Source organism: Callorhinus ursinus, unplaced genomic scaffold (assembly GCF_003265705.2).
Source record: "Callorhinus ursinus isolate GAN/ISIS: 27379988/994484 unplaced genomic scaffold, GSC_fseal_2.0 scaffold153, whole genome shotgun sequence".
In the NCBI taxonomy this organism is placed as follows: domain Eukaryota; kingdom Metazoa; phylum Chordata; class Mammalia; order Carnivora; family Otariidae; genus Callorhinus; species Callorhinus ursinus.
The window spans coordinates 80683-92223 of record NW_027397215.1 but is presented as its reverse complement, the minus strand read 5'-3'; the positions used below and the strand labels follow the sequence as shown (position 1 = coordinate 92223).

The 11541-nt window shown below is 48.3% G+C and overlaps 1 long non-coding RNA gene across 1 annotated transcript; it reads left to right on the top strand.

Moving 5' to 3' along the window:
- Positions 1-8061: 8061 nt before the first annotated feature.
- LOC141371976 (uncharacterized) lies at positions 8062-10939 on the top strand. Its single transcript, XR_012377337.1, has 3 exons — positions 8062-8219; positions 8985-9885; positions 10679-10939. It is a non-coding gene; the product is annotated as an uncharacterized lncRNA (long non-coding RNA).
- The last annotated feature ends 602 nt before the right edge of the window (positions 10940-11541 follow it).

The window sequence follows — 11541 nt, the reverse complement described above, 5'->3', positions numbered from 1 at the left end:
TTCCCAAGAGGTCAGACCTCTTATTACCCTCACGTGACAGATGAGGAAACTTAGGCACAGAGGGCTTAAGTACGGTGGCACAGGTCACACAGCCCATGAGTGGCAGAGCTGGGGGATGAACCTGGGAGACTGTGCATGGGCCCTCGGTTCTCTACGATTCCACCAACGAGACAGTGGATTTTCACAACGAGTCCTAGCTTGTTAGATTGTCTTCCATCCTGACTCTTCAAGCAATTGGGCCTGTTTTAATGCGACTTCACCGAATCTGGTATTGTTTTAGCATAAGTGGGACCAGGAAATCACATTCTTTTTTGCCCAAAGGAAAAAATATTACAAGAGTTTGCCTCACAAGGAGGCTTTCAGGAAGGAATCACCTGTGTGATGAGGCGGGAGATTGGGTTTCTCACCTCTACAAGATCACCGCGTGCTGCAGATCTGGATCTGTCTCTGCTTCTGTCACTGCTGCCCTCTCTTTGGTCTGTTTTCTTCACTGCCCTGTCTGTCTGTCTCTGGGCGCTGAGCACAGGGCCCCGCACTTGCGGGTGGTTGAATGAATCTCTCCCTCTCTCTGCTTCAGTCTCTGTCACTGTCTCTCTGTCTCTGTCTCTCTCTGTCTCTGACTTCTTGAGGCTTGTGACTCAGGGCCCCCACCCTTGTCCCATCACCCCAGGAAGGAGACGGATGGACCCGGGCCTGTGGTGATCAGCGCCTGGATTGGGGGTCTGATTACCTGTCTATGGAACATTGATTTATGGGTATTCTCCCTCTCTTCCAAGACTCCGGATTGCAGCTAATTTACTGATGGTCTTAAATCACCTCCTCCCCACACACAGCAAAGCGACGCATGAAGCACCATCTATCATGTGCCTCCCATAACCACTGACTTGAATAAAACAAGGGCAGGAAAGAGAAATACCCACCTCCTTGCCAAGGATGGAGGCTCGGGCGGGGGGGGGGGGGGAGCTGGCTGTGTAATTTATCCAGAAACGGTGCAGCCCACACACAGCCCGCTTAATTTCATGTTTGGCTGCTGATGGGTTTTCATTTATAGATAATATAAACAGGTTGACAGGGCCCTAATTAACTGATTTGTGGTCCTTTGAGAACAAATGGTTATTAATATTCATAAACATTTGTAATGCTCAGGCAGATGCCCGGCCCTGACATGATCATAATATGTCCTCAACTGCGTGCACCTGTGATTGCTGATTTGTCTCTTGCCCGTGGACACCGGAGGGTGTTGACGAGTGCTGATGGCCCCTTGCCAGGAGACGGGTCCATCTCTTGATCACATCATTATGTGAGGCTTGCCGATTACAACTTGCTGCATCTTCCCTGATCCTTCTTTCTCTCTGGGTGTCCCTGGCCCAGCTCTCCTCTGATCCCACCCATGAATCTCTTTGAGACAAGACAAGAACGCCCTCCTTCAGGAAGCCTTCCTGGATTGACTTCTCTCCATGGTGAGGCCATCTTTCCACAGCATAGTCGGTTGGTGCCGTGTAATTGTTTACATGAGGATTTGGTTTTTAATGTTTCTAGGCTATTTTATCCGAGAATGTCCTGCCTCGTGAACTTTTCCTAAAATCAGGGACAAATCGATTTCTCCCTTTGGCCATGGAGTGCCATCTTAGGCAAAGTCGGTTGCCATGGTGATAAACTGTGGTAAATAACAAACAAACAGCAACAACTGGCCGCTAGCTGGCTCTTTATCATGTGCCACAAGTCTCTACCTGCCTCCGTCTGTTCATCGTCTTGCCACAGCCCTGTGAAGTGGCACGAGGGGCCTCCCCACCTTCCAGAGCGGCCCAGGAACTCAGCCAAGACGTTAAGTCAGAGAGTGGCACAGCCAGAGTGTCTCTTAAAAGAACCTCTGGGGATGCCTGGGTGGCTCAGTCGGTTAAGCGTCTGCCTTCGGCTCAGATCATGATCCCAGAGTCCTGGGATCGAGTCCCGCATCAGGCTCCTTGCTCAGACGGGAGCCTGCTTCTCCCTCTCTCTCTGCCACTCCTCCTGCTCATGCACTTTCTCTCTCTGGCAAATAAATAAATACAATCTTAAAAAAAAAAGTCTCTGAAAGAACTCATGACATCCAGTCCATATGGTTTAATCCAGTGACTTTAAAACTTTCTTCCTTCCCTGACACATAGCATGAAATGTATTTTGCATCATGACCCGCACCACATACGTGTGCAGAGACACACATGTGGGCGTACGCATACACGACAGAATTGACAAGACTCGTAAAGCAAGATTTACCTTACGATATGTAAAACCATCTGTTAGTTCCCTTCCTGTTCTATTGTCTTCCACCCTATTCCAATCCCATTCAGAAAAATTCTGACCCACCGAGTTTATTTCTTAAGTTAGTAACAGCTCATAGTAACATGGTGGGAAGCAAGACACACAAACACATGGAAAAGATGTTATACATTTCCTTAAAGCTTTATAAATAGTGATACTGACATTTTTCTAGAACTTACTAGGTGCCAGGCACTGTTCTTAGTACTTTTCAATTATTAACTCAATCCCTAGCACAACCTTATTGGAGTATTATATGAAATTGCCAGTTACCGACAATTTCCTATGGGGAGCAGCCATTGTATATGGGTGAGCTTAATATACAGCCTCATGATAATTCCATTTTACAAACAATAAAACTAAGGAACAGAGAGGTTAAGTAACCTACCCAAGGTGGCACAGCTGGTGAGGTTGCTGCGAATCACGCTCAGGCAGCCTGGCTCAAGCCCCTGTCCTCCCAACCATTGTTTGGCCGATGCTCTTGAATCACCGACTACTCCAGAACATCAAGGAAGCTTTCTATAGGATTTCTGAGCTTCCCTGGCCCGTTCAGACATCACAGTATCCAGTGCCCCTGCATCCCTAAAGCACCCCCACTCACATGGAGTCCTCCGTGCTTCATCTCCCTCCTCGAGGGCAGCTGAATTTGCCGGTGACTTAGAGGCAGTACAGTGTGTGGCCACACTGTGCTCTCTTCGAGCTGGTTTGTATCTGGGGTGCGTTTAGCAAACACCAATGTAAAAAAGTAGTCAGAGCCCGCTGAAAGGCTGAGCCTCATTCTGGACTGGAAGTATTTTCGTACCTAATGAACACAGGGAAAGGATTGGGCTGGAGGAGGCGTCAGAGTTCTGAGAGTCCGACTGCCAGGCCTGCCCCGCACCACACTGTGCATCAGAACGTCCCCAACACTTGATGACCCGCCCTGTCACAAAACCTTCCAGTTACACAGTGCCCTGTGCGTCCAGGGCATCATCCATCAGCTTCTGGAAATTTGAATTACATCTTGCAAGCGGTGAGGTGCTTGCTTACAGTTTATTGGCCTCCGCGGGCCTTTCATTTCCTTGTAAGCATCAGGACCGTCAGGGTCTGTGGGTTCCAACCAACTAGCCATCACCCAGCTCTGCGGTGGAGCCTGGGGATGGCACGCCCTCCTCCACAGAAAACAATGCGGTAGCACCCAAAGCTGAGCTCGGCTCAGGTTCTAAAATTACTGAACAAAGGGAGTATCAAGTGTAGGAAAGACTGAGTCTGATTCAAACCCCAGAATGGATCTCAACTTGGGTAGATGAACTCCGTCCTGAGTAGCCCTTGGCAGCTTGAGACCCGCCTAGGTCTCCACTTCCTAGTGGGCGGGGCTCCGTGGAGGGGCGTGGCCGGCTGGGTTATTTACATGCATGCATCTCCTCCGTAGTCGGTGTTTAATTATTAGCATTGCGTTTATTCTTATATTTGTTGTAAGACTAAAGCTAATCTTCCCATGTTTTATTTTCTGTCAAGTGTATCCAGCTGTATTTACGTCTGGTGCAACTCCACTGCTATCCTAACACTAAAAATATCTGTTCAAGGGACACTGATTTTGAAGAGCATCTGGTGGGACAGGACTGAAGAGAGCTGGAAGCTCGACCTGTCTCTCATTTACCAACCGTGTGACTTCGGGGAAGTCATCTAATATTTCTGAGACATATGTGCTCTTTTTTCTAGACGAGTGACTCCACTGAGGACAATTTTGCCCATAGGGGACATTCGGCGATGTCTGGAGACATATTTTTGGGCTGTCACCCTCTGGAGGGAAGGATGCTACTGGCATCTCGTGGGGGGTGGGGAGGAGGACAGGGATGCTGCTAAATATCTTACAAGACACAGGACCAGGGCTCCTTACACAGTAGGGTTGCTCAGTCCAAAGTGTTAAGAATGCTGAGGTTGAGAAACTCTGGTTTAGACTTACAAAATGTATACAAAATACTATAATGAGTATCCATGCCTCTACCTCCCAGACATCAGGAGAGAGTCTAAGTCCTCCATGTACCCCCCTCCCCGCATGCCCTTCCCTCCTTGCAAAGGTAGCTGCCATCCCAAATCATGTGGTTGTCATTCTCACGCATGTCTACCCCCTATAACAACGGCGTGTAATAGCAGATTAGCCTCATTTACAAGACCGTCACAACTGAGTGTGAGACAGAAAGCCCAAGAAAATGTCTTAGATATCCCATAAAATAATTTACAACCAGGAACAATTACTATAACTTTATTTGCTTTTTCCTGTTGTCTTTTTGAGCATTCAAAGTAGAAATCATTCCACCTCATTTGACATATGCAGAAATAAAGCCCAGAAAGGTTGAGTGATTTTCCTTGGCCACACAGCAAGGTAGGACCCAAGTTGGGCTCAAATGCCAGTCCTCTGAGTCAACTCCTGCTTTCCAGAGTTGAGCTTAAACACCTTTCAAAGAATTTGAAGCACAGGAATGAATAGAAGTTGATCCTGGGCCTCTCCCTCGGGTTAGCATCTGCTCTCTGGCATGTGTCAAAAGCATTTCTCTCCGATTTATTTGCCTCCCCCGAAGTTGCCATTTCATTTCATAAAGAAGCATTGAGGCCGCTGTCTCTCCAGATGGGTTGAAAATTGAAGCTTGCCCCGAAGGCCTTTGCCCTTCCAGGCCAGCCTCTCAATAGAGCGAGAGCCAGCAGGGATGGCAATTTAGCTGCCTCTTATGCTCTTTTTTGTTCTTCATGAAAAACAGTTAAAAAGAAACCAATTTTTGAGAAAATGACCCAGGTGATTAGATGAAATCGCTTCTCTTGCTTTATGCTCCAGCTGAGAAGCAGCGACCAGACTGGAGGAAGGAGAGGTGGGAGTCAGGTGGCTGTGGGACCCGGGTCAGTTACTGCCCCCCCCCCCCCCCCCCCCGCCACTCCGGGTAAGGTCAAGGTTGGAATGCAGAACCACTTCACAGCCGACTCCAATCTTACTTTTTTCTATTTATTTAAGCAAAGGTATGCACACACAGATTAACCAAACAGTTCTGTAAGGTTTGTTACAGAAAAGGCATTTCTCATTCCCTTTGCCCCAATTTTCCTGCACTCTAGGGTGGCTACTTTCAACTCTTTTAGCTGAGTATTCTGATATTTAAATCTAAATAGCATGCTTTTGAAAAGCCTCCCCGGTTTTCAATGGCTAAGCAGGTGACCAAGGAGACATAACCAGATGTTACTATGTGAAGGACACAGATGCAGCTGCAGGCACATCAGCAGCCACTTTGTGTTCATGAGGCACATGCAGCTAATGATGTTAAATGGAAAAGAAGAAGACACCCATGTCCTACTGCCAACAGAGAACCTACTTACCAGGAGGGCCAGGACTATTCCCCAGGTCTTCCGTAACTCCCAGTGTGGTGATCATCCACTTCATCACAGTAGAGCTGATAATAAAGGTCAAGTTTCCATCAAGTTAGCAAAATCTTCTAGCAACAGTAACAGTAATACAGACACTCTTGGTTGTCTAGCCAACAGCCATCACCTCTCTTTTCTTTCCTGCAAACATATATCCCTGACTTTGTGTTGAGGTAGGAGATAGTGATCTCACGATCTCAGGGAAGCTAACCCACCTTCAATCCCAGAGGCTCAACCTGTGCTATAACCATCATGGTACACCCTTTTCCACTTTGCTAGTGATAAGTGATTGGCTCAGGAGGTGGTATGTGAATCTGTTCTGGTTAATGAGATAAAAGAAAAGGTTGGGGGCTGCCCACCCTGAAAAAAAAATAGACAAAGCTCATGACAAAATCTTTCTCCTACCTAGGAATGGAAGATCTGCATCTTGGCAGCCATCTTGTGACCATGAGGATGTAGGCATGAGGATGAAGAGCTAATATGCTGAGGAAAGTGGGGCAAAAGTGTGGGAAGACCCTGAGTCCATGGTGATGTCACAACACTACCACACCAGCCCGAGGATCTCAGGGCTCCAGCTAGCTTGATACATGAGACAAGATATTGTCTTGTCTCTGCCTGAGACAGAGTTTGTTGGGTGCTCTGTAATTGCAACCAAGGGCCTTCCCACTGATACACATATCTTCCCGTTCAGAGCAGGCTCCGACTGAGTCCCATTTCCTCCTGAGGAAAGCAGCAAACATTTTGTGCAGCCACAACCAAGAGCCGGTCATTTTCTAGACCGTCGGAATACAAACCTGAGATGAATCCAGTCTCTGATATCACAACAGCTGAAAGCATAAGAGAAGCAGCATGCAAAATGGAGGTATTCCTAACAGCTGTGTTACGGGTTCTGTATTGAGCACTTGACACGTGATGACTCGCTTGACCGTGGGCAGTCAAAGCTGGTTGGAAGTAGCACCAGCCTCACCAGACAGCAGTGGTTCTGTTTCCTGTGCTTACCCGACCCCAGGTCCCCTGTGAGTCTAGAGGCTGAACTTCACGGAGGGGTGGGGGGCAGGGTTGGAGGGACCACCCTAAAAGTCAACGGTGGGCTGCAACCTGAAACCCTGACCCTTCCTCATCTTTGATGGAGTGTGTCAGCCTCTGCTCAATGAGAAAAAAAGTTCAGAAACCCCAGCTGATGGGGACCTGAACCAAACAGGCCAAATCGGACTCGCGAGTTCCAGCAACTCTGCCCTTCAGGAGGGGGATACGTGTGTGCTGGCCTCACAGTGCTCATGTGGCAGGAAAGGTTATAAATAAACTGTCCTCCTTCCCTCCCTTTCTGCTGCCCCCACCCTCTGAATGTTCAGTGTGTGGTTTCTTCTCCCTTTGAAAGCTTTTCCTGGCCTGATGCGAATCCTAATTAAAGTCATGCACAGCGTGACTTTTAATTAGCCTAAGCAACCCCACAAAAGGCATCAATACTGAGCAGGATAATTGTGCCAAGTGACTTTCCCCCAAGGATCAGCAGGATGCCCCAGCTGGTGGGAGGCCTGGCACCCATGCTGCGAAGGGCCATGAAGGGGTCAGGCTGGGCTCAGCCAATCACGGTTTTCATCTGGGGCTGCCTCTTTGCAGACAGGAGGCAATGACTTTTATCGGAGGGTTGCAGATGTATTTCATGTAAACTACATGGGATTTAAACTAGGTCCCAATTGGGGCACCTGGGTGGCTCAGTCGTTAAGCATCTGCCTTGAGCTCGGGTCATGATCCCAGGGTCCTGGGATCGAGCCCCACATCGAGCCCCACATCGAGCCCCACGTCGAGCCCCGCGTTGGGCTCCGTGCTCGGCAGAAGCCTGCTTCTCCCTCTCCCACTCCTCCTGCTTGTGTTCCCTCTCTCGTTGAGTTTCTCTCTGTCAAATAAATTTTTTTAAAAGATCTTAAAAACAAACACACAAACAAATAAATAAATAAACTAGGTCCCAATTAGCTAAGACAACTGCCCCCTACGGGGCACGGCTGGATTTCCTATCTTGGGGCAAGTCAGCAGGGATCAAGGTAGAGGGAGGGGTAGAGATCCAAATCTGTTCTTTTGAGGGAAGGTTCTGAATCTAGATGTACAGGAGATAAATAAATGGAAGATGAAATCATTTTTTCTTAACAAATAAAATAATTGGGGCACAGTGATTTCTTAAAGTAGAAATGATTTCACTCTTCCTCATTCCCCCAAAGCCATAGATTTTTCTGTGCCTTTCCTCATTAATCAACCAGAAATGTGACTTGGGGGAGGTGGAGTAACAGCATTTTTTTTGCTGAGGAGAATTCATTAGGAATTCTGGAATACTGACATCATAATTCACTCCTAGCACAGCTGGCGGCAAATTTCCCATACCCAAGATGGGGGAACCCATTCAAAAACGCAGGCAGCCTTCCTGCCAAGCAACTGGCTCAAAATGGACGACTATTCTGTAAGCAGGACACCAGGACGCCTGCTCAGGGGCCTAGACTCCAACAGCTCCCCCGGCCCATGGAAATGTTGACTTAAAAATGGTACGACATATCGGGGGGCAGGCCTGGGAAACCCTAGAGCTAGTGGGGAGCAGGAGATAACATACACATGTCAGAAATCGTAACAAAAGTCAGTAGGAAAATAGGATTCTATCTGCCAAAAAGCAGTTTTTCGTCAGACACATATCTGCACGTTGCTATTTTGCAAATCTAGGTGTGGCTTGTTCTAAAACTAATGTAAAAGGGTTGGCTATTGACCCTCTTTTCCCTTAAATTATTTAAGTGCCTCACTCCCTTATTTTATGAATGTGACATTTTTAAGGAGACCAGATAGATTACCTGATTTAACAAATGGATAATGAGCTCCAACAAAAGGGACACCTTGTTTAACGTGAATTTCAGAATTGAGAAGGATAGATGTGTGTGCCGGGCACGGGGGGGTGGGGGTGGTCTCGAGGCCACACTTCCTAGGACAACAGAAATGTGACAAGTTAGGTTGAAAGCCTTTGCCCTTTTCTAATTCCCCGGGGTCAGGAAACATCTCTGGGCTATGCTGCTTCCAGCAATAGCCTACATCTGTCTGTCTCATTCTGACCAGGAGCTTCGGTGCTAGGCATGTTTCCTTCCAAAGGACAAGACACCCCTTCCTGTGGGTCTCACCCACCGGCCGGCAGACAGCTTCTTTAGCACTTCTGTGACTCCTGCATCCCATCCCCCCGCACGCACCTGTGGTTGGCCGCCATGTTCCCCTGGATATGCAGCTGTGGCAGAGAAATGGCCTAACTTCGCTTCTCCTCTTTCACTCAGGCTCAGCCCAACGTGGCAGTGAGACTTGTGGGTTCCTGCCAAATGTCCAGCGTCCGACCGCAGCCCCCACCTCCATGCTATCACCTTGATTCAGGTCCCCTTCGTCACCTCTCCTGGTTTGCTGTGACAGCCCCTAACTGGGCTCCTTGCTTCCATCCTCGTCTGTAGAAACCGACCTGTCCAAGGCTACATGTTTTTTAACCTTTTCATTTTAAAATGAAACTCGGTTACCAAAAAAACACATAAAAATGCATAGCTTCGTGAAATAGCATAAACGAACATCCTTATATCCTGGACCAAGTCAAGAAATAGCACTTTGCCAGAAGTCTGTCTGTGGCCGCACGCCAGTCTACAGCCCCGCTCCCCGCTCCAGAGCGGCCACCCCTCTGGCTCACAGTGAACACCTCGCGGTCCATCTCTGCAGCGTCGCCAGCCGAGGTGTCTCCTCAGACCCTGTGGCTAATGTGACTGGTTCCATAGATCTTGGTAGGTCTTTAAAGTCCACAGGATATCCTTCTGTGCCTCTTTTCCCGAGAATTCCTCTGTTGCAGTCCTGGGCCATGGGACCGGTAGAGTTTCTCACCATCTGGATTCTGGTAATTCCTTATTTATGGTCAGTCAGCGTCATCCACACATTCCCTCCATCCTCCATATTTCTTGAAAAATGGCAGCTAGATCCAGGAGGCTTGGTCAGAATTATGTCCGAAACTGGAAAAAAAAAAAGTTCTGAATTATAAAGGAGGTCTTGGAGAACCGCAGGAGATAACGTGAGAAGGTTGGGCCATGATGTTCATCCCACCAACCAAAGACCACTGGGACTTTAGCTGCAGTCAGTCATGGTTCCCTTTGTTTAGCTTGCTGCAACAGAGGAGATCCTCCACCACAGGCCTGGAGCATTTCGGTAAGAGGGATGGAGAAGTGCTTCTGGAGGGCTTGGGCTTCTGCTGGGGTATTAAGGAGGCAGGGTCACAAGGTGCGATACTTTGGTGGCTGGGTAACTCAAATATTTTTAGCTTGGAGGCAGGAAGATTAAAGCAGGGCTAGAGTGATCAGTGGTAAAGAGGCGGCCATCGCTCCTGTTAGCAGAAGAGGGGTATGTGCAGTCATTTCTGTGTCCTATTTCTGCCTAGTTTCACACATGGCCATGGTATGGCCTTTTCTGAATATATCGTATTCCGTGAGCATTGTTCCTGCTGATTTGGGAGCATGGTGACCTAACTGCCAGTTGCCGGGAGGGTTGTTTGTCTCTTTCTCGGTTCCCCTCCTGAGTCTAGCTGCAAACAGGACAGATTTTACTTTGTCAAAGGTCATATTGTGGAAGGCCTTGGCTATCAGCGTGAGAAGGTTTATATCTAACTTGGTAGATAAGAACAAGCCACCGAAGACATTGGGTGCTGGAGTGATAGAGTTAGAATTGTACCTGAGGGATGCGGTGTCAGTTTTCTGGGAGAGAAAAGATTGACCAGAGGTGGTGTGTCTTTTTAGAGACAAATATTATGATTGAGGTGAGAGTCAGCTCCATGTAAATCAAGGCGCTGACAATGGGCATGAAACAAAGATGACAGAGGCATTTGAGGGAAGAAAATGGGACAGGATGTCGGGGGTGGAAGAAGATGGTGTGGCAGGCACCGATGTCCCCTAACCCAACAGCCATCCCCACCTTTCTTGCTAACAAATCCCTGATTATTTTCTAGGAACAATGGAAGAGCAACGGTTGGTCCAAACCAATCTTGACTCTCCCAAGCACCATGCCCGATACTTCCAGATGCCCCCTGAAGAAAGGGCTGCCCTGTGGCCTCATTCTGGCCAAGGAGACCTGAGAGAATGTGTGATGGAGCTCCTAGGAAAGGTCTGTATCCTTATAAAAAGGACAGGTGCAAAAAAGATGCTCCCTGAACTGCCGTTTTAATTCCTTGTTCTCAGCGCAAGTAGACTATGTGATGCCTGAAGATGCCCTCCTCAATCTTTTGCTAAATACACTTATTTTTCACGCATCATTGTTTGTTGGAGTTGCTGTCAGCTATGGCCCCAAGCACCCTAACTATTAAGAGTCTCCCACCTGGGAGAGCCAAAAATGACTCAAATGTCTTTGAGCCTGGGTGGCTGACCTGATGGCTGAACAGAAGCAGGGGAGTCTAAAGGAGAAGTGGATTGGGGGCGGGTAGGAAGATGGTAAATTTGGTTGAATCTTCTGGGTTTAAGTTGACAGAGAATATCAAGATCTGGAGGTTGGGGCAGAGGCTAGAACTTGAAAAGGAGGCTCCCAGCGCTGTTGCCATCTCTGGGAACCTGGTCATCAGCAGAACAGCGCATGAGGCATGATGGGTCCATTGAGGAAGGAGGTAAGGCGATGAGGATAAGGAGGAGCAGACCCTCAGGCGGGGGCCCCAGGAGGGTGGATCAGGAAGGACAGGTCTAGATGGTGAGTCAGGAAGGGAATGCAGGAGAGTTGGGGGGACCCGTAGACCGCCGACCCCTTGACCTCTTAAAATAGCCACTCTAACCATTTAACACAGGAGAAAGTTGCCCATTTTTCTACAGAGAAGGATGAAGCTGA